Below are 19,298 nucleotides of genomic sequence, written 5' to 3' on the forward strand. Positions count from 1 at the left end.
TGCTCTCTCTTTCTTTCTGTGTCTCACTATCTCAGTCTCTCTGTCTCTCTTGTGTGTCTCCTTTTCTCTCGCTCCCTCTCCCCCCTCTATGATATGAGGACCCAACAAGAAAGCAGCCATCTGCAAGCTAAGCATCAGTCCTCAGTAGGCAGCAGATTAGCTTCAGGAACTGTCCTTCACCACTTCTGTGCCTAAGTGATGGAAGAAAGCAGGTTGGGGAAGTCAGGAATGTGTGGCTCATGATTTGAAGATGGAGTTCATCTTGGCAGGGAAGATATGGTCAGTGAGAAACGTTCTAGCCATGACAGTGGTTACATGGTCACATGACCAGATGGTCACTTTGCATCTCTAGACAGAGAGATGCACGTGGCTGGTTCCTTTATTTTCTCCCCTTTTTTGGTCTGGGACCCTATCCATGGAATGCAGCACTCACATTTAGGGTGTTTTTCCCCTGGCTCCATAGTTTGGGAAACACACTCAAAGACTTGCCTAGGGGGTGTTTCCATGTGATTCTAAATGCCATCAAGTTGACAATGAAGATTAGCATTATGCTTCTTAGGTGAAAAGTGAGAAAAGACCCCTAGCTGCTGTAATGTCTAGTCTGAAAGCAAACCGAGGTTGAGGCAACTATTTCACCAACATTAGATTAGAAACCCCAGTGACAGACACATTCCACATTTGAAAACGCGCTTAATGCACATGGCTTCCTTCTTTAAACATCAGGTTATCTCTTCCGTGTCATACAACATACAGTTCTGGAGAGCTGCATCCTGCCAGCCTCTCTCAGCTGTGTTATCTTCTGTGTGATGGCTGAACAAATGACATATGCTTCTGCATGCCACACCATTCTCCAGGGCTAGTCACAGATCACATGTGAATCTGAGAACCAAGTCTCAGGATTATAGTTTCTGTGTCTTATCAGGTCAAATTTCCCCACCAAGTGTTATGAATTATGTTCCTTTTAGACACTGAGAGGGTTAAAACGTTTGCCATTTCTTCACTCTTCACAATTATGTAGGAAGGGGTTTCTGTGTGAAGTTTTCTAAGTATTTCATAAAAGTTGACTGATACATTTGTCCAAGTACCATAAACCCAGAGAGAACCCTCCTAAACAAATTATATTTGCCCAGAAGTCAGTAAGTAGACAACAGGGCAGAATTCTTATCTCCAACTACCTACTTCTGTCAAGGAGACACTGTCCCAAGTGTGTGTCTTCTGCGATACTGAGTTACTCAAAGCTAATAAATGAATGTTTCCCCTCAGTCGGGAAAGTTTCTAAATAAACAATTCATAGTCTCAGAATTCAAGAGAAGCCTGTGGGTATGGCTCCTGTGTGGCTGCAAGTGTGGCTGCAGGTGTAGATCCTTTATGGCTGCAGGTGTGGCTACAGATGTGGCCGCAGGTGTGGCTGCAAGTGTGACTGCAGGTGTGGTTGTAGGTGTGGCTCCTGGGTGGCTGCAGGTGTGGCTGTAGGTGTAGATCCTTTATGGCTGCAGGTGTGGCTACAGATGTGGCCACAGGTGTGGCTGCAAGTGTGACTGCAGGTGTGGTTGTAGGTGTGGCTCCTGGGTGGCTGCAGGTGTGGCTGTAGGTGTGGCTGCTGTGTCACATGTGTGCCAGTAGGTCGCAGAAAGGAGAGAGGCTATGTCTATGCTCAGTGTTCTTACCTATGACCATGTAAATGATTGGTAGCCTAACAATCTCTGTGAAAAGCTATCCTGAGATGACCACCAGTTTGGAGCCAGGGGCCTGGACAGGGAGCTAGACTGAGATGACCACCAGTTGTGCACCAGGCAGGCCCATTTGGTCTCCCAGGGTAGGAAGCAAGTCAGAATCTCCATCTCCACCCCCTGAGACCACAGGTCCTGGACTGGAGTGAGCTCCAGACAGATGGGGTCACTCTGGCAGCCTGGGTAAAGAGCAAGTCCAAGACAACCACCAGACTCATGCTATGGGGCCTGGACAGGGAACTCAGGTCTGGTGGTGCGGGCAGACCATGCCAGAGACCTGCCTGGCACCGTAATGCTTGAGTGGGGCATAGTGTTCCTAAGACCACTCCTGAGATAACCCCAGACACTCAGAGACCATGGGGGGAGGCACTAAGAGGAGCAAAAAAGTGGTGGAAAAATGGAAGAGAATGAGAAACAGAAGGATGTGGGCACTATGAAAAGAGGCAGAACTGGAGAATTGAGGGCAGTGAGAACAGCCTGGAGTAGCCAGATTTGAATTGGCCCACTCCAACATCTACCCTACTGATGAACTGCTGGAACACATGAAGGGGTTGGTTCTATGTATCCAAAACTACAAGATCTCCAGGAACAGGGCAACGGCAGGCTATTTAAGAGGAGTCCCAGTGAGGTTCCAGTATTGATAAAGTAGCAGAAGCCTGAGACCTCATACTAGACCAATGAGTCACTGCAATGAACATTTGCAGGCAAAGAGGTGTGGACAAAAGAATATGCCATGGGACACACTGTGACACATTATGGCTTCCATAATGGGAGTTTTTTTCTCTATTGGCGGGGAGGTTGCAAGGGTGGAGGGAGGGTGCGAGGAAAGCAAAGATGGATGCATGATGTGGAATTCACAAAGAACTGATAAGAAGAAAAAAATAAATAAAAAGGATTCAAGAGAAGGAGAAAGATGGGGTCTGTAGTGGCATTGTCCATTCTGGGGATACTTGGCATTTCTGGACAAGAAACACTCACAGCTCAACATGGAAAGATCTCTGATGGTCTGGATGTCCCTTGTCACCCTCACAGCAACAGTGTTGGTAGACCCACCCTTCTTTCAGAGTGGGACTATCTGAACTCCCTTACCTTGCTCCTGCACAGTAAGCCATTCTCCTGGGACATGGGCCTTTTAATTAATTAATTAATTAATTAATTTTCTAATGGAATTGGCTCCTGGATGGAGGAATGGAGATCCCAAGATGACCATGTCAGGGTCCCACAGATAAGCCGTGAGTGCTTCTTGCTCTCACTCCGGAGTTGGCAGCCTGCTGTGTGCAAGGAGAGACAAATACAGCAAGCGACATGCACAGGCACAGACCTGAGTCCAGCCAACGTCTTAGAAGAACCTCAGCTTGATTCATTCTATTTCTCCAACTTGGAAACATACAATATCTCTTGGACAGTTTGGAAACGGGAGTATGTCCCATGATTGATTTCTATGCTTAATGTGGTTCTTTTCTGTCATCCTCCGAAAAGCTATTAGTAAGTCGATAAAACGTTTCAGAATTCATTGCCCACTGCACATCAACAATATGGAGTGTATGTTCCATGACATTGAGCCTTGGGAGATAGAACGAGCCCTGGTGTGATTTAAATCCTGCTCATCATACACAGAGAGAACTGTTTTTGCTCTAGTGAGGCAGGCCACATTGACTTTGAGGACCTAGGTCACTCAGAACAGGAATGACCTGAGCTCCAGAAGCCAAGTATGGGAAGCTGCAAAGAGACAAAGATAGCTTTCCAAGGGTCAGCCTGATCAGCAGGTTTCTTATAGCTCATTACAAATCAAGTTCATACTTGGCTCCTCTAAGTAACTTAAGCCTCCAGCTTGGGATGGCGGGGAACTCACTGGGCTTTCTCCCAAGCCAATAGTGTCGGTTCGGGTCATGCCTGCTGTGTTCCTGGTTCTGCTTGCTTTAAATTATTTCCTCAGAAGTGGTCTTCAGAGAAATCTTTTGGATCAAGGTTAAAGTCTTTTTATAAACATCCACAGTGATCAGAAAGTTATAGATACTCAACGCTGTGTGAGTTCTGCCTAAGCAACTCAGCAACATTATTTATTTGGTTAATTTAGAAACATAAAATAAAACTGTGTTGTTTTCTTCTCTCTGTGTGTGTGAGTGTGACTTGAGTGTTTTTAATGTTGGATTTGCTAAAAGCGTTAATGGACAGTACAGTTTCAAGGCACTAAAAGCACAGAACTGAGCAGCATAGACTAGTGCCTTCATTCTTTCTGACTACATCCTCTGAGACACAGACATTAGGATGTGGTTAGCAGTCAGAGAGGAGGCTTGTGGTGGATCAAGAGAGTGAGCAGTGAAGGTGGAGAGCTGCATATCACACTGAGGTCAAGCATGGGGGGGGGAGCAGCAGCACCAAACGGAGCCTCAGGATGAGGCAGCAATGGAGAGATGTGGGGAAACCCCTTCCTGGGGCTGAATGGTCCCCACTCTGCTGAGTGTAGTCATTGCATAGGAACACCCAGGGGAGCGAGACTCCCTGCCCTGAGCCACCAGCACAGAGGAGTAGGCAGCCAGTCGCAAAGCTGCAGCCACAGGGATGTTTCTTAGCGTCCTAGCTGTGAGCTGGGTCCATCCACACTTCTGACATGTTAGTCAGAAGGAAGCAAAAGCAGACAAACAAATAGATAACAGAAACAATGGGACAGTTGTGGTAGAAGGTAGAAGAGAGAAAGAAAGACTCGCTGTGGCATGAACCTTGACATTTTGTTACTTTCAGTTGCTACATTCAGTTGCTCTGCAAACAGGTGATGTTGAGAGAAGACGCCTGAAGAGGGAGCCAAGTACAAAGCCTGGGAACACTACAAAGAGTGCAGGTACAAAGGGCCTGGGGCACATTGAGGGAAAGTAAGGAGATGGCCCTAGCTGAAGTGAAATGTGACTGCCAGAGTTAGAGCTAGGCACGTCTAGGAGTTCCCTGCTGCTTTTCTCTGTGACCAAGAGGAAATTAAGCCACAGAGGGGTCCTGGCTGGAAAGGTAACCTGCCCTAGTGTGCAGCCCACGCTCTTCAGCCAGAATGCGCAGTAGCGCACGGTGAGGAACTCCCTGGCCCTCCAGCTGCCTGCCCAGGCAGGAAACACATCCTTAGGAGCCCAAGGGTATGCAAAAGAAACACCGGGCCCCATGGCAATTTCTCCTTTCAGTCAATCTCACGAACACATTCCCTGAAATCTCTGTTATCCCTGGAGCAGGTGCCACTGGATCTTCACGAATCTGCTTAATCTTTTGCTCATTTGTAGTCACTGTACTTAGAGCTCTTGGAACAACTAGGTTCACCTGAGACTTCCTGCTTTCTTACAGGTATTCTTGTTTCAGAGCATGGGCGAGTGTTATTCCTTCTTCAGGCCACCGTCTGGCTTTATCGCATCCTGATTTAAAAAAAAAAAAAAAGTTATGGGGCTTGCTGGAAAGATGGATGATCCCCAAAGAACAGTTTTTAAATTCTTTATCCCAAATTGTAGGCATTGTTTCTTCTGGGACTAAAGTTGACTACATAAAAATTGACTATTAATTTTTTGTCAATTAATTAATAGTATGCAGCGTGATATTTAAATACACACATTTTTTTGCGCGTTAATTAAATTCAGCCAAGTATTCTTTCAGTTGGATGTCTGATGAGATGTCAAATACAGCACACATGCGCTGAACTTGAGCCATCCGCCTCTCCCCTTCTCTCTTGTTCTGACACAGTGTTGTTTGAAGTCTTCACACTGCAGAACTGTTCCTATCTCACGAAGCACTTTCTGAACCTTTAGATACAGTTTCTAGGGCATGTTGGGATCAGCTCAATTTACCACTCTGTGGCCTGGCATTTAGGATCCGGATGGTGGTCTGTCCCTGCTGAATAGAGGAGATACCCAACCTCTCCACCCAACCTCTCCAGAGTAGGACAGCTTGTCCAAGGTGTGCAGCTCTCAAGCGTGTAAGTTTTGCATATGCTTTTAGCTTGGTTCCCATGACTCCACAGCCATCTTGGTGGTCTCGCTTCCTTTAGTTTTTTGGATGAGGTTTAGAGCCCTTCCCTAATGGTCCATGAAGAACCGTATGTAAATTTCACAGGCTCTATCAACTAACCTGTTAATTACTGATATTGTATCAAGCATCTCATTTGTCTGTAACTGAGCACGGTGGCTTTTCATCATGACGAGAACCAAGCCTAAACGTGCGTGGCTAAGACATGAAGTGGTGGAGAGCCATTACCTACAATAGGTAATGAGAGGCCACAGGGATTAGCTCCAAAGGGAGGGAACATGGGGAACGTATTCAGACACTTCCACATACTCACGTAAGGGTTAGCCTTTCCTGAGTGCTCAGTTTAAGGTTATGGAGCATGTGCAAATGTTAAAGTGATAGACAGGAGCACCGCAGGGCATGCTTGGCTCGCTCTGTAGAGTTTTCACTGAAAAGGAAAGGAAAGGACACGTTGACAGTGTATTGATGTTGGAGCTGCCTCAGGAGGAGCCTGCCTCTTTCAGCATCGAAATGGGGGAACTCCAGATTGAAGGTGTTTCTATTTCCCAGGAAATTGGCCATTTTATTTGTAGAGGGCATACATCAATTCTTAAATTTGTTTCTAAATATTTTATATTGTGTTTCCATTGTAAGTACAATTTTCTTCATAAGCAATCCTCTCCAGGTTGCTGCCGGCATGGAAGAATGAATTTGATTCTAGGTATATTTCTTTCATGTCTTGCCAATCCTTGAAGTTAAATCTAAATTTTTGTAATAGATATATTTGAGCTCCCCCAGGGTACTGTTATTTTTGTTGTGCATTTGCTTCCTCCAGTTTTTGACCTGGTTTTTGTTGCTTGCTTCATGGAACTTCAGTTGAAGCATCACGTCTGCTGAAGCTTTTCCATGTGCAGCATCCATGAGGAGAGTCTCAGGACTGATGCTGGGACCCAGCATGATGATGCTCTGGCAAGCATCACCGAGACAGCCAGGAAGACATCTATCTCTCAAGGCTACCCAGGCCCCAGACTCTAGAATTTGGGAGGGATGCTGTGATGGTTGGTCTGGAATGTTAACTTGACTGAATTCAGAGTGGCCAGGGAGCCATGCCTCTGGGCGTGTCTGTGATGGCATTTCCAGAGGGGTCGAACTGAAGAAAGAGGTCCACCCTGAACGTTATCAGTGCCTTTCCATTGGCTGTGGTTGCCCACCAAATACCGAAGGTGAGAGAATGTCAGAGTACCAATATTCATCTTTCTCTGCTTCCTGACTCTAGATGCAATGAGAGCAGCTACCCTACACCTCTGATCACACTTTTCCCTGCTCAGTGGACTCTTGCCCTCAAAGTCTAAGTCAAAGCACACCCTCATGATTTAAGCTGCTTTGGTTGGGTGTTTTGCTAAAGTCATGAGGAAAGCAAGGGTGCTTCTTTGCTGATGTGGAATCCTAGTTGGTCCCAGATGAACCCATGGGTACATATGAACAAGGTGGGAAGGGTTGGACACAAACAGAGGAAAGAAAAGGATGAAAGTCTCAGACCAAGAGAAGCTGTCAGAGTAGGATTATGCTTTTAGCCTTGAAAATGGAAGAGAGGCCCCCAAATCAAGGAACACAAGAGAACTCCTCTAGAAGTCTGCAGAGTGGTAAATGAAGAGTTCCCAGTCCTCAGGGCATGTTTACCTCCTGACACTTCTGTTTGTCCTGGTGAGACCCATTTTTTTTTAATTACAACATACAGAACTGCAAAAGGATGTACAGGTGTTTGTCAGCCAACAAACGCACTGTGGCGATCTCTCGTAGCTGGATTCCTGGAGCAGGAGCAGTGCAGGGGCTGAGCTTTGCAGCTCTCTGGGCTTTGTGGCTTCTGATGCCTTCACTCCATCCTAGTGTGACTGCACATAGCTGTGCAAATGTCCCCTTTACCTACTTGTCCTCTTAAGCACAGTCAAGAGGCAGGAAAGACAAGGCCCCAAGCTCCTCAAAGAGGGATGATATGTGAGTGACTCTGGTCTAAGGCTTCCTGGCTGGCTTGCCTGGGGGTATGCTAACTGAGGGTGGCACCAAAGCCCAAGCCAGCCCCATAGAGCTTCTCCTAGATAGAGGCTGTGGGCAAAAGGGGCTTTTGGCTCTGAAGAGGCTATCAGGGACTAAGCGGTTTCTGCCCAGAGCACTTACCGTCAATGTCAACATCCTAAAGAACTTCCTTCCATAAGCACCTAAACTGTTAACAATCCAACGCATTCCTGGACAAGTCAGCCAGGGAATATTCATGCTGGGCAATTGAGGAACGCCATGGCCAAGGAGTCTGGCCCCTGTTGAGGCTCATCAAGGATAGTATCCTTTCATGACTCCAGTGTCCTGCCCATGACAGGCAATGCTGTCTGAAAGTCCCTATATCTCAGACTCTATGGAGGGGCTTGGCCACCATGCTCAATAAATAGTTCGGAGTTGCCATTCCTAACATCCTTAATATGTGCAGGGTACAGCCTTCATGTTTATGGTGAAAAACCAGAAAACAGACAAACAAAGGAAAACCCAAGTCCTTGGCTGCAGCTAAGAAAGCGGTGTCTGCCGTGGCACACTTGGGAGGTGAGATGCTGCTGTCGCGCGTCTGCAGAGGCACCAGGCTCTGACTGACGATCTTAAGGCAGTTTCCAACACTTCACTGGTTGCAGCAGTGCTTGCAATATTAAGAGCAGAGTTTTACATACAGGCCGCCTTGTGCTAGACACTGGTATTTGTTTGTTGTAGGGGTGTGTGTGTGTGTGTATGCCTGAGATTGTTGGGGCATGTGTATGTATATGTATGATGTGGAGGCCAGTGTGGGATCCTCCCATTGCCATCCCTCCAGCTCCTTCTGTGCTGAAATTACAGGTCCACGCCACCACATTTGAACTTCTGTTTTCAATGTGATACTCTGGGGCTCCTAAGTCAGTACTCAATGCTTGCACGGCAAGCACCTGACTGGCAGCATTTCTTCACGAATATAGAAACAATATTATTGTTATTTAAAGGAGAGGGTTATTGGAGAATGAAGAAGTTAAAGGTCAACTCAAGAGCAACTGGTCGACCTGTCAACCGATGGTCACTACTGAGTCAGGGCTTGTTCACAGGTGGTCTGGCTTACCTGAGATACTGTGTTCTAACTCTCGGAGCCAAGGCCTGTCTGCCGAACACACTTCGTGTGTGTGTCCGTGTAAGTTGGTCCTCATGTGTTTCAGATGGCATCTCAGAAGATAATGAGGGATTTTGGTGATCTATGGGGCATTTTGTGCCATTTTAACAAGTTTCTTCATCTGTTGCTCAAATTTACACTATTCTTTTATTACACTTCCTTTGAGTATATTACTGGATGCTGTATGTCATATATTTGAGATTTTGATTCTTATCAGATAGGAACGTTGGTTATAAAATCTCACATGCATGCCTTCAAATTTCAATGTCTTCTTGAAGTGAGGCCTGCATTCACATACTTTAAGACTAAAAACAAATAATATTGTTTATTAAACATTAAATGTTCTTGAGCTGGAAGTGGAATAAAACCTTACCCTAAGGGGAAATGAGCCCCCATCTAACTCACAATAAAAAAAAAAAAAATATGAGTGTGACTCTTACTAGTTCTAAAAAGAGATCCTTTGCTTCCATTCCAGCAAAATGCATCCTGGAGATTTTTCTTGTTCACAGATGGCCAAGAGAAAGTGATGTCTGACTTACCACCTGTCTCCTGTGCTTCTTGGCCCCATGTTCCTTTAGTGTCAGGGTTGGTATGACGGCACCCATAGTCTGTCACAGCTGGCGACAGACAGAATGGGGAAGGCCTTGGAAGTAGAAGATGATAAAAGAGCAGCGTTGTATTGCTAATGTGTTGAGCAAAGTTAAGTCCATAGCTGCTGGCGCAGAACAGTCAGACTTGGGTTTGGCCTGACAGCATGGGGAAAGAATATGATACACTAATAGATAAATGCTCAAGGTAGAAAGAATGAACCCCAAAACTGGAGGGAAGAAGGAGGGGCAGAGGCTGGAGAGAAGCCATGAGACAGACATGGCTTCCTTGCCAAAATCACCTCAGGTCCACACGACCAGTTGACTTTTCTGGCAGATTGCATTGCAGGATGCGGCCAGTCTTATGATCAAGTAGGAAAACTGGCTCGAGGCAAGGAATGAAGAGTCTTGGGGTTCAACAACACATGACAAAGAGACTGCTAATGTTCCCTAGACCAGAGAATCCTGGGTCAGTTTTCTACCCAATTCTGAACAAATCCCTTTGTGGGATGCTGGTAAAGGGGTCACTGTACATTTTCAAGAATGTGAATGTAAACTAGGAGACAAAGGGGTTAGGGGAAGAGACCTCCAAGCCACAGAATTCAGAGACAAATATAAGGCATCCTGAGGCGGGGGGGGGTAGCTTATCCCTAGACCCTGGACACATTGTAGTGCTGGGAGAGTGAGGTTGACATTTTTAGATCCCTGTCAAAGACATGCCAACATCTCCCGCACCAGGAATATTTATTGCTGCTTCGCCATATTTTATATGCTTTCCATTTCAAGGTAACTCTGCCACAAACTTTTGGAGGAGAGGGTGCTCATCCTTAGAGAAACCTTGAGAGCCGAGTCAAATTCAAAATAAGTGATTTGGAATAAAAGATGTTCATTAGCTGAGCTTTGAGGGTTATTTCTAAAACTGTGAAACTGGGAGGATGGGTGTGGGTGGATTCTAGGGGGGAGTCACAGGATGAGTCTGTATTCAATCAGAATCCATTGTTTACGTGTACGAAGTTCTCCAATAATAAATTAAGGAATTCTAAAAATATAAAAGGACGCTACTTGGTAGCGTGGGCTGTGCTCTAAGGTAAATATGTCCCGAGAACAATCAATTGAGCAAAGTGCTTGAGTCTCCTCCCCACATGCTTCCATTTATGGCTGCGTGGTGCATGGCTCAGTTGTGTCTGAGCAGCTTCGTTAACCTGTCAGTTCACCCACTGCCCTTAAAGTGATGTATTGGGAAGGCTTTCCTCAGGCTAAGTCAGGCCCCTTGGCCGTTATTAATAATATCACAGTGATTCAGAACACGAAGCCATTAGAATGGTAATGAAAATAAGACTGTCATTATTCCAACCGCAGAGCAGAAAACGACTGGATCTCCTGTAATTATGGACATTTGCAGCTGCCTGGTTCCAGTTAGGAAGCAATGTGCAGAACACAGACTACCTGGCAGGCTGCCTTTGTGAGGAAGGAGGCAGAGAGAAGCTGATGCTGGGCTTTCAGAAGGTGGGGTTCGGTCAGAAGAGGTTCAGGGGCTGCCCTATGCAGTTCTGCTTGTCTGTTTCAGAAGAAGGATGTCTAATATAGCCATATCTATTCCACTATGCTTTATCAAAATATGTGTACAAGGCTCTGCCTCTACTTCCCATTTTAAAAGCATCCTATGAAATAGTCCTTTGCATTCATGATTTCTCAGTAAGTGCCAGTAACCATCAAATCTGCTTTTTACAGCTGTGTTTTCATTTCCAGTTCAGAGGAAGTAGAGGCCGTGCAATAGGTGTGTTTGACAGGATTTAGAATCACCCAGGAGGCACGCCTCCACCAACCTTGCCTATGAACCTTGCCAGCAAAGAATCACCCAGGAGGCACGCCTCCACCAACCTTGCCTATGAACCTTGCCAGCAAAGACTAAGAAAAAGTAGGAAGATCTGCCTCCAAGTGGATACAGACTGCTCATATATATAGAGGTCTGAGAGGAGAGTGACTTCATTCCTTCTGAGTGTGACTGTCACTGGTGTTTACCTTCCGCAGTGTCAGACTCCACCTTCTAAAGTTTTCCAGTGCAGACTCAAGAGCAGCAACTGTCTAGCCAGCCTAGTCAGCATGGTCTCGGGAGTGTATGGGCATATGCTTTCACAGGCCAATGAGCTACCAGCGTCTCTGCTTCTCCAGTGTGTGTATAGCTATTATCGGACTATCTACCCTCATTACGAAAGTCATACCAAATAAATACCTTTCAATAATATGTATTCATCCTGTTGATTTTGTTTCTCTGGAGGAACCCAACTGAATCAGTTATTGCTATTTCTATATACATTTCAATGGTCTCTTGTGGCAATTTCTTGAATTTAAAGAAATATCTAAAATCTCCGTTTCATTACAATATTCATCTGGTGTGTAAAAAAAAAAAAATCACTCTTCCCTTTGTCTTCTAAAATCAGATCCTGACGTGTACCACTAGCTCCAAACCTAGATCTCTTTAAACCAGACGTGTGTGAAGTTTATATGTCACATTGAAAACCACAATCAGGAAAAAATAGTTAAATAGGTAAGTAAGATCGACTCTGATTTAGATATTTATATACGATGGATGTGTTTAATCCATTGCTCTAAGAAAAGGGATTTTAAGAGGACAGAGATTGGTAGAGCACGTGGTTTTCAGTATAAATGTTACCATTAGGTAGCGTGGCTTATTGAGGCTGAGCTCTGTAATGAGCTGCAGCAGCATAAAGATTGGACAGGCATGCTCTATTCTGAAATCAGGGCCTTGTCCCTAACACCGAATTGAGCTGTCATATGTGGTCCTGTATGGGTATAGACAATGGGTACAGGGACTAAAAGCAAACTTTTTCACTCCAGCAGTGGGAAGTTCTAGGGCTACTCAGAGTAGTATCTTGAAAGGCTGTAGAAACTTTAAGAGATGGGGCTTCCTGGAGGGTCACAGAATGGGGTTCTTTTTACTCTTTAGTAATAACCGTGTGCTTATGCTCACAAACTTTTGGCAGACTTGTTTGGATGTTTGTTGTGCTCTTGTTAATGAGCTTTGAGGGACAGGTAGGCTGTCTTCCACAATAGTCACTCTTTTTAATGCTGTGTCTGACTACATGGCAAGGATCAACTTGAAGCAGGAAGGGTTTATATTGTCCCAGTGCTTTCAGGGATACAGTCCAAGTGGTGAGAAAGGCACGGGGACAAGAGCCGGAGGTCGCATTGGGTAGAAAGTTCAGATGCAGAAAGCAGACAGGAAGTAAGGCTAGGCTACGAAGCCTCAAGGCCCTCCTCAAGTAATCCATCCACCTCTGAAAGGTTGTACAACCTTCTTCAACAGACCCGTGGCTGCTGGCATGCAACAACCGCTGGGACCAAGTGTTCCAGTACAGGAGTTTATGGAGGACTTTACACATTCAAGCCACAACATTCCACCCCTTGTTCCCATCCAGACGATAATGTAAAATGTGTTCATTCCAGCATCAAAAGTCTTCCTAGTTAATAACAGTCCCAACATTTTTAATTACAAACTTTTCATTCTCTATATTTTGAGCATAATTTCTCCTTCCCTTCCTCACAAATCCTTCCTTATCCCCTTCCAACCCAATTTTATGTGCTTTCTCTCTCTCTTAAAAGAAAATATAAGAAATCTAAACATGTAAGAAATCAAAATGGCCAAGATCAACAAGCGAGGGTGTGGTGTAGGGAAAAGGAAATGCTTATTCATTTCTGGTGTACCAACTGAGATGGACACCATGAAAATCACTGGGATAATTTCTTACAAAGTTGAGAGTCAATCTACCTCAAGATCCAGCTGTTCCCCTCTGGGTACATACCCAAAGGACTCTTCATCCTACTGCAGAGACATTAGCTCATCCACATTCATTGCTGCTCTATTGCTAATAGCTAGAAACTGGAAATATTCCAGATGCCCATCAACTGATAAATAAATAACAAAAATGTGGTACATTTTCATGTGGAATATTACTCATATGCTAAGAAAAATGAAATGATAAAGTTTATAGGTAAGTATATGGGGCTAAAAAAAAATCATCTTAAGTGAAATAACCCAGGCCGTAAAGGACAGATATTATGTTTTCTCTTACATCTATATGGTAACTTTTAAGCTTTCAGTATTTATGCTATAATTAGAATAACCAGAGAGGTTAGGTACTAAGTAAGGGACCAGGAGAGAGTAAAGTGCTCAAGGAAGGGAAAATACAATATAGTGTCACAAGGAGATAAAGGGAAAACTACGAATAGAAGAGTTAAATAGAAAGGCAGATGGGGGAGAAGAGTAAGAGGGGACACAGGAGGGACAACTAATAGTAAAGACCATTGGAGAAACATATGGAAATCTACTATGAAAGGAATCTAAATGGAGTCACCACATAGTAAGGGAGGCAATACCCCAACTAGATATCCTATGCCATCAGAGGAAACTTCTAGTGCTAGGAAAGGGTTAAATCTAGTTGAGTCATGGGTCAAAGGGTCCAATGAAACCCTCAAACACCACAGGTTATTGCCAAAGCTAGCAGTTGTTCCTTACACCTGACGCTAAGGCCCTGATGATGACGACACAATTTATGCCATTGAATATGGATGGAAAAGTGGGGCTGGTACCTAACTATAAGCTTCACTCTACTGACAAACATTCATGGCACTGGAAGGTTTGCTGCACACTACTGAAGGAGGAATCATCAATGTCTCCTAGCAACAATCCCTGTGACCTATAGCATCCTCTTGCCCGTAAGATAATCTGGTGCAACAGTGGTCCATATGATATGAAAGTAAACAAATGCCTTTTGATTGGACTTAAGGCCCATCCTGTGCCTGACACTGCTAAAGGGGTCAATAACCTGAGACCAGATAGGTCATGGGCCTAGGGGAAAACCTAATACAATGGTTCTGTTAGGGGAACATAGCAATACTCCTGATGACATTTTGCTATACCCATAGATCACTGCCTTGCTTAACCCTCATTGGAAAAACTTCCTCTTGCAGAAGATGGGAATTAACTCGAGAGATCTATGACTGGACAGTGTGTAGAGAGTGAGAGATGTTAGAGTTCTCAGTCCTAAGGCACTCATCAAACCTCTTTTCTCAAGGCTTAGGAATCTACATAGCAAAGGAGGCAGAAAGATTGTAAAAGCCAGAGGGTATAGATGTCTCCAAGGAACAATACCCATGCAAACTCACGAAGTCTGTGGCAACATACACAAAGCTTGTACGGTTTCAAACCTGACAAAATTCTAACACAGGAAAGGAAAAGTGGACACAAAATCCCATCTTTAACCAAAAAGCTGTCTATAGTTGACACACAATGGCAAAGGGAAAATCCCTTTCCCTAGTGGAGTCTCACAGGGTACTTTAACCACAGTCCAGGGCAAGACTCCTGCCCAGGAATAGTTGGTCAACACAAAACAAACTCTGTATTTTTCCTTTCTTTCTCCCCATCATGTGTGTGTGTGTGTGTGTGTGTGTGTGTGTGTGTGTGTGTGTGTGTGTGTGTTTGTCCATGTGTTGTCTAAAAATCCAATATCAAAAATACCTTCTCAGACTCATGACTCCCTCAACTGTGAGCCTTTGCACAAAAAAGTCACACAATCCTAACGTACAATGGCACAGAATAAACCTTCTGATTTCTAAGGAAGGGAGTGGAAGCTTTGGAAGGGATGACAATGCCAAAGACCAGCAGAAAACCACCAAATTCTATAGCTTTGAAGCTACTGATTAAGTCGTCTAGGCCCCAGCAGCCTTTGCTGGCCTCCCACTCTGGATCTTGGTCTTCTACTAGCAGCACAAATAGCCTCTCTCTTGAGGCAGCTTCACTCCATGTCTGCAGTATTCTTTGGCAGACATACCAAGGTTCTGGCAATTCTAGCATCCTGGGGCCTTTGCTGTAGCATCTTTCTATCTTCATACAATGGCATCTCTGAATTTCCTGTCAAAGAGAAGAACTATGACATGCATATTTTGATCTTGGAAGCTTTTGAGGACCTTGGCATAAACCACCATAATTCCTCACACTTTCATTTCTCAAACCTGCAAAACCAGCACCAGCCCTGGGCTTAACACTGCCTAGCTCTGCTGCCAGCTCTACTTGTATCTTCTCCTATCCTGTCACAGTCACAGGGGTCTCTGCATGCCTTGGTGGCCAAATCTGGGAAAATACTTTCCTAAGCATTTATTTCAATCAGGAAACCCCTCCAAATCATACTCAATTCAGTATTCTTCCTTTTAATGAATTAAATTTTCTCAAGTTGGAGCCTCTCCTGGGTAGACTCTTATCCTCTGGGTACCTTTCCTATTGTTCCAGAGCAGACTACATGGTTTCTTTCAAATTGTGATAATCTTTAACAATTACAGCCGCTGTCTCATTGCCCACCTGCATCAGTTTTGAACATTTTCATTTTCTCATCAGATTGCATGTTTTCATATTTCCTGCTCCATCTCTGCTCTCTTACCATAAAACTATGCAAGCATTGAGCAGTACTGGAGAACTACCATGTTATGAAATGTTCTCTGCCAAATAAACTACTCCATTACATTTCAATTCAGCCCCACTCACTCAAGGACTCAGAATATCAGGATAAGTCAGCCAGAATTTTTTTTCTCAAAATGATTTATGACCTCTAGCCTAGTGCTCAATAGAGTCCTTTTTTTTTTTTTTTTTTCTGGAACCTTATGGACTGGGCCTCTACTGCTCATGTTCTTCCTAGCATTCCTATCTTTAAAACTCCTGCCAGAAAGGGCCATAACGTATTGCTTACAACTTTCTGGACTTCTCTCTCCTGCTTTTCCAGATTCCCCCACAAACCACTTCCAAAAGGCTATGCACCATATGGTCAAGTTCAGCATAACACCAACCCCACTCCTGGTACCAATTTTCTGTATTAAATAACACATCTCATCGTTGTGTTGACCAAGTACCTGACAGGAAGAGTCACACATGAGAAACAAAAAGGCTTGTTGATCTTAAACAAAGAATCAGAGGTTGATGTTTAGGGATGGATCTCAGGCAGGGATGACATAATATTTCCCAAAGTCCTGGAGTTTATTAAGAATAGCCCATCTCTGGTCTCTATACACGTTGGACTTCATGGGTTCGACAACTAGAATATTTTTTTTATTTTTATTTTTTATTATTATTATTTTCTTTATTTACATTTCAAATGCTATCCCGAAAGTTCCCTATACCCCCCTGCCCCTGCTCCCCTAACCACCCACTCCCACTACTTGGCCCCCGCCTTCCCTTGTGATGGGTCATATAAAGTTTGCAAGACCAAGGGGCCTTTCTTTCCAGTGATGGCCAATTAGGGCATCTTCTGCTACATATGCAGCTAGAGACACAAGCTCAGGGGGTACTGGTTAGTTCATATTGTTGTTCCACCTACAGGGTTGCAGCCCCCTAGAATATTTTAACTGAGGAGAAAACAAAATAAAACAAAGCACAAATACAACATGTGGTCAACATGGATAGTTATTGTGGCAAAATCCCTTTACATGCTGAGGTAGTTACTTTATCATAAACAGAGCTTGGAAACATACTATAAGCATGGTGTTGAATGAATGCTGTTCTGTCACAACATTGAGAGAAGCATTTACAGAGTTACAGTTACTCCTTGATGAGTGACGATGTGGCCATGTAACCCACTTTTTCATCAGAACACAACTGAATTTTACACTGCGCACAGCATTGGGATGTGTAAGTACTCCTGCTAGAGCTAGTGCTCCCCCCTCTCTTCTTTCGAAGAGAATAACTTCTTATTCACACTCATAGCACTCACCACAGCTGTTTTTCTGTTTTCCACTCTGCCCTTTATGTCCATCCCAACCTCCCATGCCTCTTATATGTTCTTGCTGTAATCCAGGGTTCATTCTCAATTTCCTCAGGTACATGGATGTGTATAGTACAGCTAAAACCCATGGCAGATGTCCAGAAGGCCCACAGAACTCAGCATCTTTAGGGAACAGTGTAAAATGGGCTGGCACTAAATCATACTGCTTAGTCACTAGTCTCCCCATCCCTAACACTCAGAATTACATCCATGAAAGCACACAGAACATTATTCTATTACCAAATGGAAAATTGTATTATCCTGTAATTTTTCCATCTCTACTTAAGTTACATCTAACATGATCAGCACTGCAAATAAAAAACAGGTGTGCCGAGTTCTCTGCTCCATGTAATATATTTGAAATGTTTATCAAAATAATTTTAAATTTATCCAAAAAATTACAACATCAGTAAATTGACCTTTTTAATTTCTTTCCTAAACTTTTTTCATAGGTGAGTCACCTGTACAAGGCAGGCTGGCACCCTGGCAGAGCAGCCAGGTATACTTGCCTCCCAGTGTGTGAAGTCAAGTTAAAGGTGAGGGAACCCAAATGTACTATACATCGGAAGATGGTCTGAGGGGGCTTTTGGCTAGAACATGTGAAATCTTAACTTTTCTTGCTTGGACAAAATGCTTGAATCATTCATACTTCTCTAACTTGTAAATTTTAAAGGTTGGAGACATACCTTCCCCACACAGAAATGGCCGCATTAACCACATGTCTATCCATTGTTGATTTGGTCATTCCTGCCTAGCTCATACTCTGACTGAAAAGAAAGCGCTTGGATTCACACTTCCTAGAGCTCCATGATTTTACCATCCTATTTTCTTGTTATTTCCATTTCCCACAGCAATTTCCCCAACCTTCTACTCTTTAAACTCAATCATGATCTGTCAAAAATGCGAGCTTGTGTGATATCTTGCAATACAGCTGTCATCGTACCTTCAAAGAGTCTTAGCGATTACTTTTTGTCTAGCAAGTGTAAGCCTAACAGGAAAGCAGAGACAGTTAAGCATTGTGGTGGTACTGATGTTTGAAGAGTGCATTCTGGCTTGGGGCCCTGGAACCAGCCTGGTGCCTGCTGTTGGAGCTTCATGGCCCAATATCTCTAGTGAATAGAATTTCATCTCTGTATAGGTTATCACAGTTTGGAGCCCACAAGGCAAGCTGAGACAGAGCAAGTACCATGAGCCAGGATGGGTGTAGGTAGATCCTGAATAGAAGGTAAGTCGAGATTGCCTGTATCACATGCATACCCTTCCCTGTTACCATAGTGGACAATGCCAGAGCTTCCTAACTCTAATTTAAGAAGTAGAAACTCTGAATGGTCTTGCTTGTCAAGTCCTGATGGTCAGTGGGAAGGAGAGAGAAGCGGCTGAACTTATCTTTTTTTGTAAGGAACCCACTCTAATGCTGACCCTTCTCAGGGTGTGGGCTGGCCTCCAATCATGAGGTTCTAACCCTTGTGGCCTATTCCCTTCCCTCACCTCAATACTGCTGCGTTAGGGACACGGACTCGGAGGGCACTTTCATACCATAGCAGATGGCTGAAGCAGTGTGCCCTTGACTGAGCAGCCTAAGCCACAATACGCATTTCCCACAGACCTGAGGTTAAGAGACAAACATGAAGACAAAGGTAGTTTCTGACATACTCTCCTCCTGGATTGCAGATGGATGCTTTCTCACTGAGTCCTCTTGTGATGCAGAAAGGACCCTTTCCACCCCCAATAGTCCACTAGTCCTAAAATAGGGAAGTTCTTCCTACCACCTAAATTCAGTCATCCCCCTACTTCTACAAACTACTACACTTGATAGGACATGGACACGCAGTCCATCACAGAGGCAAAGCAGTAGTCACACTAAAAATTTATGCTACCCCAGCACGCTGCACACGGTCCTTGTAGGCAGTGCATACCTGAGGATGTCCTAAACCAGGTCCCAGACATGCCTCTTCTGTGGGGAGCCGCCCTCACATTCGCCATTACAAGATAGCGCTGATGT

General features: G+C 44.4%; 1 non-coding gene across 1 annotated transcript; it reads left to right on the forward strand.

Moving 5' to 3' along the window:
* The first annotated feature begins 1,564 nt into the window (after nt 1–1,564).
* Nucleotides 1,565–1,701, forward strand: LOC115065060. Its single transcript, XR_003844858.1, has one exon. It is a non-coding gene; the product is annotated as a small nucleolar RNA SNORA17 (small nucleolar RNA).
* The last annotated feature ends 17,597 nt before the right edge of the window (nt 1,702–19,298 follow it).

This window comes from Mus pahari, chromosome 11 (genome assembly GCF_900095145.1).
Source record: "Mus pahari chromosome 11, PAHARI_EIJ_v1.1, whole genome shotgun sequence".
Taxonomy (NCBI): domain Eukaryota; kingdom Metazoa; phylum Chordata; class Mammalia; order Rodentia; family Muridae; genus Mus; species Mus pahari.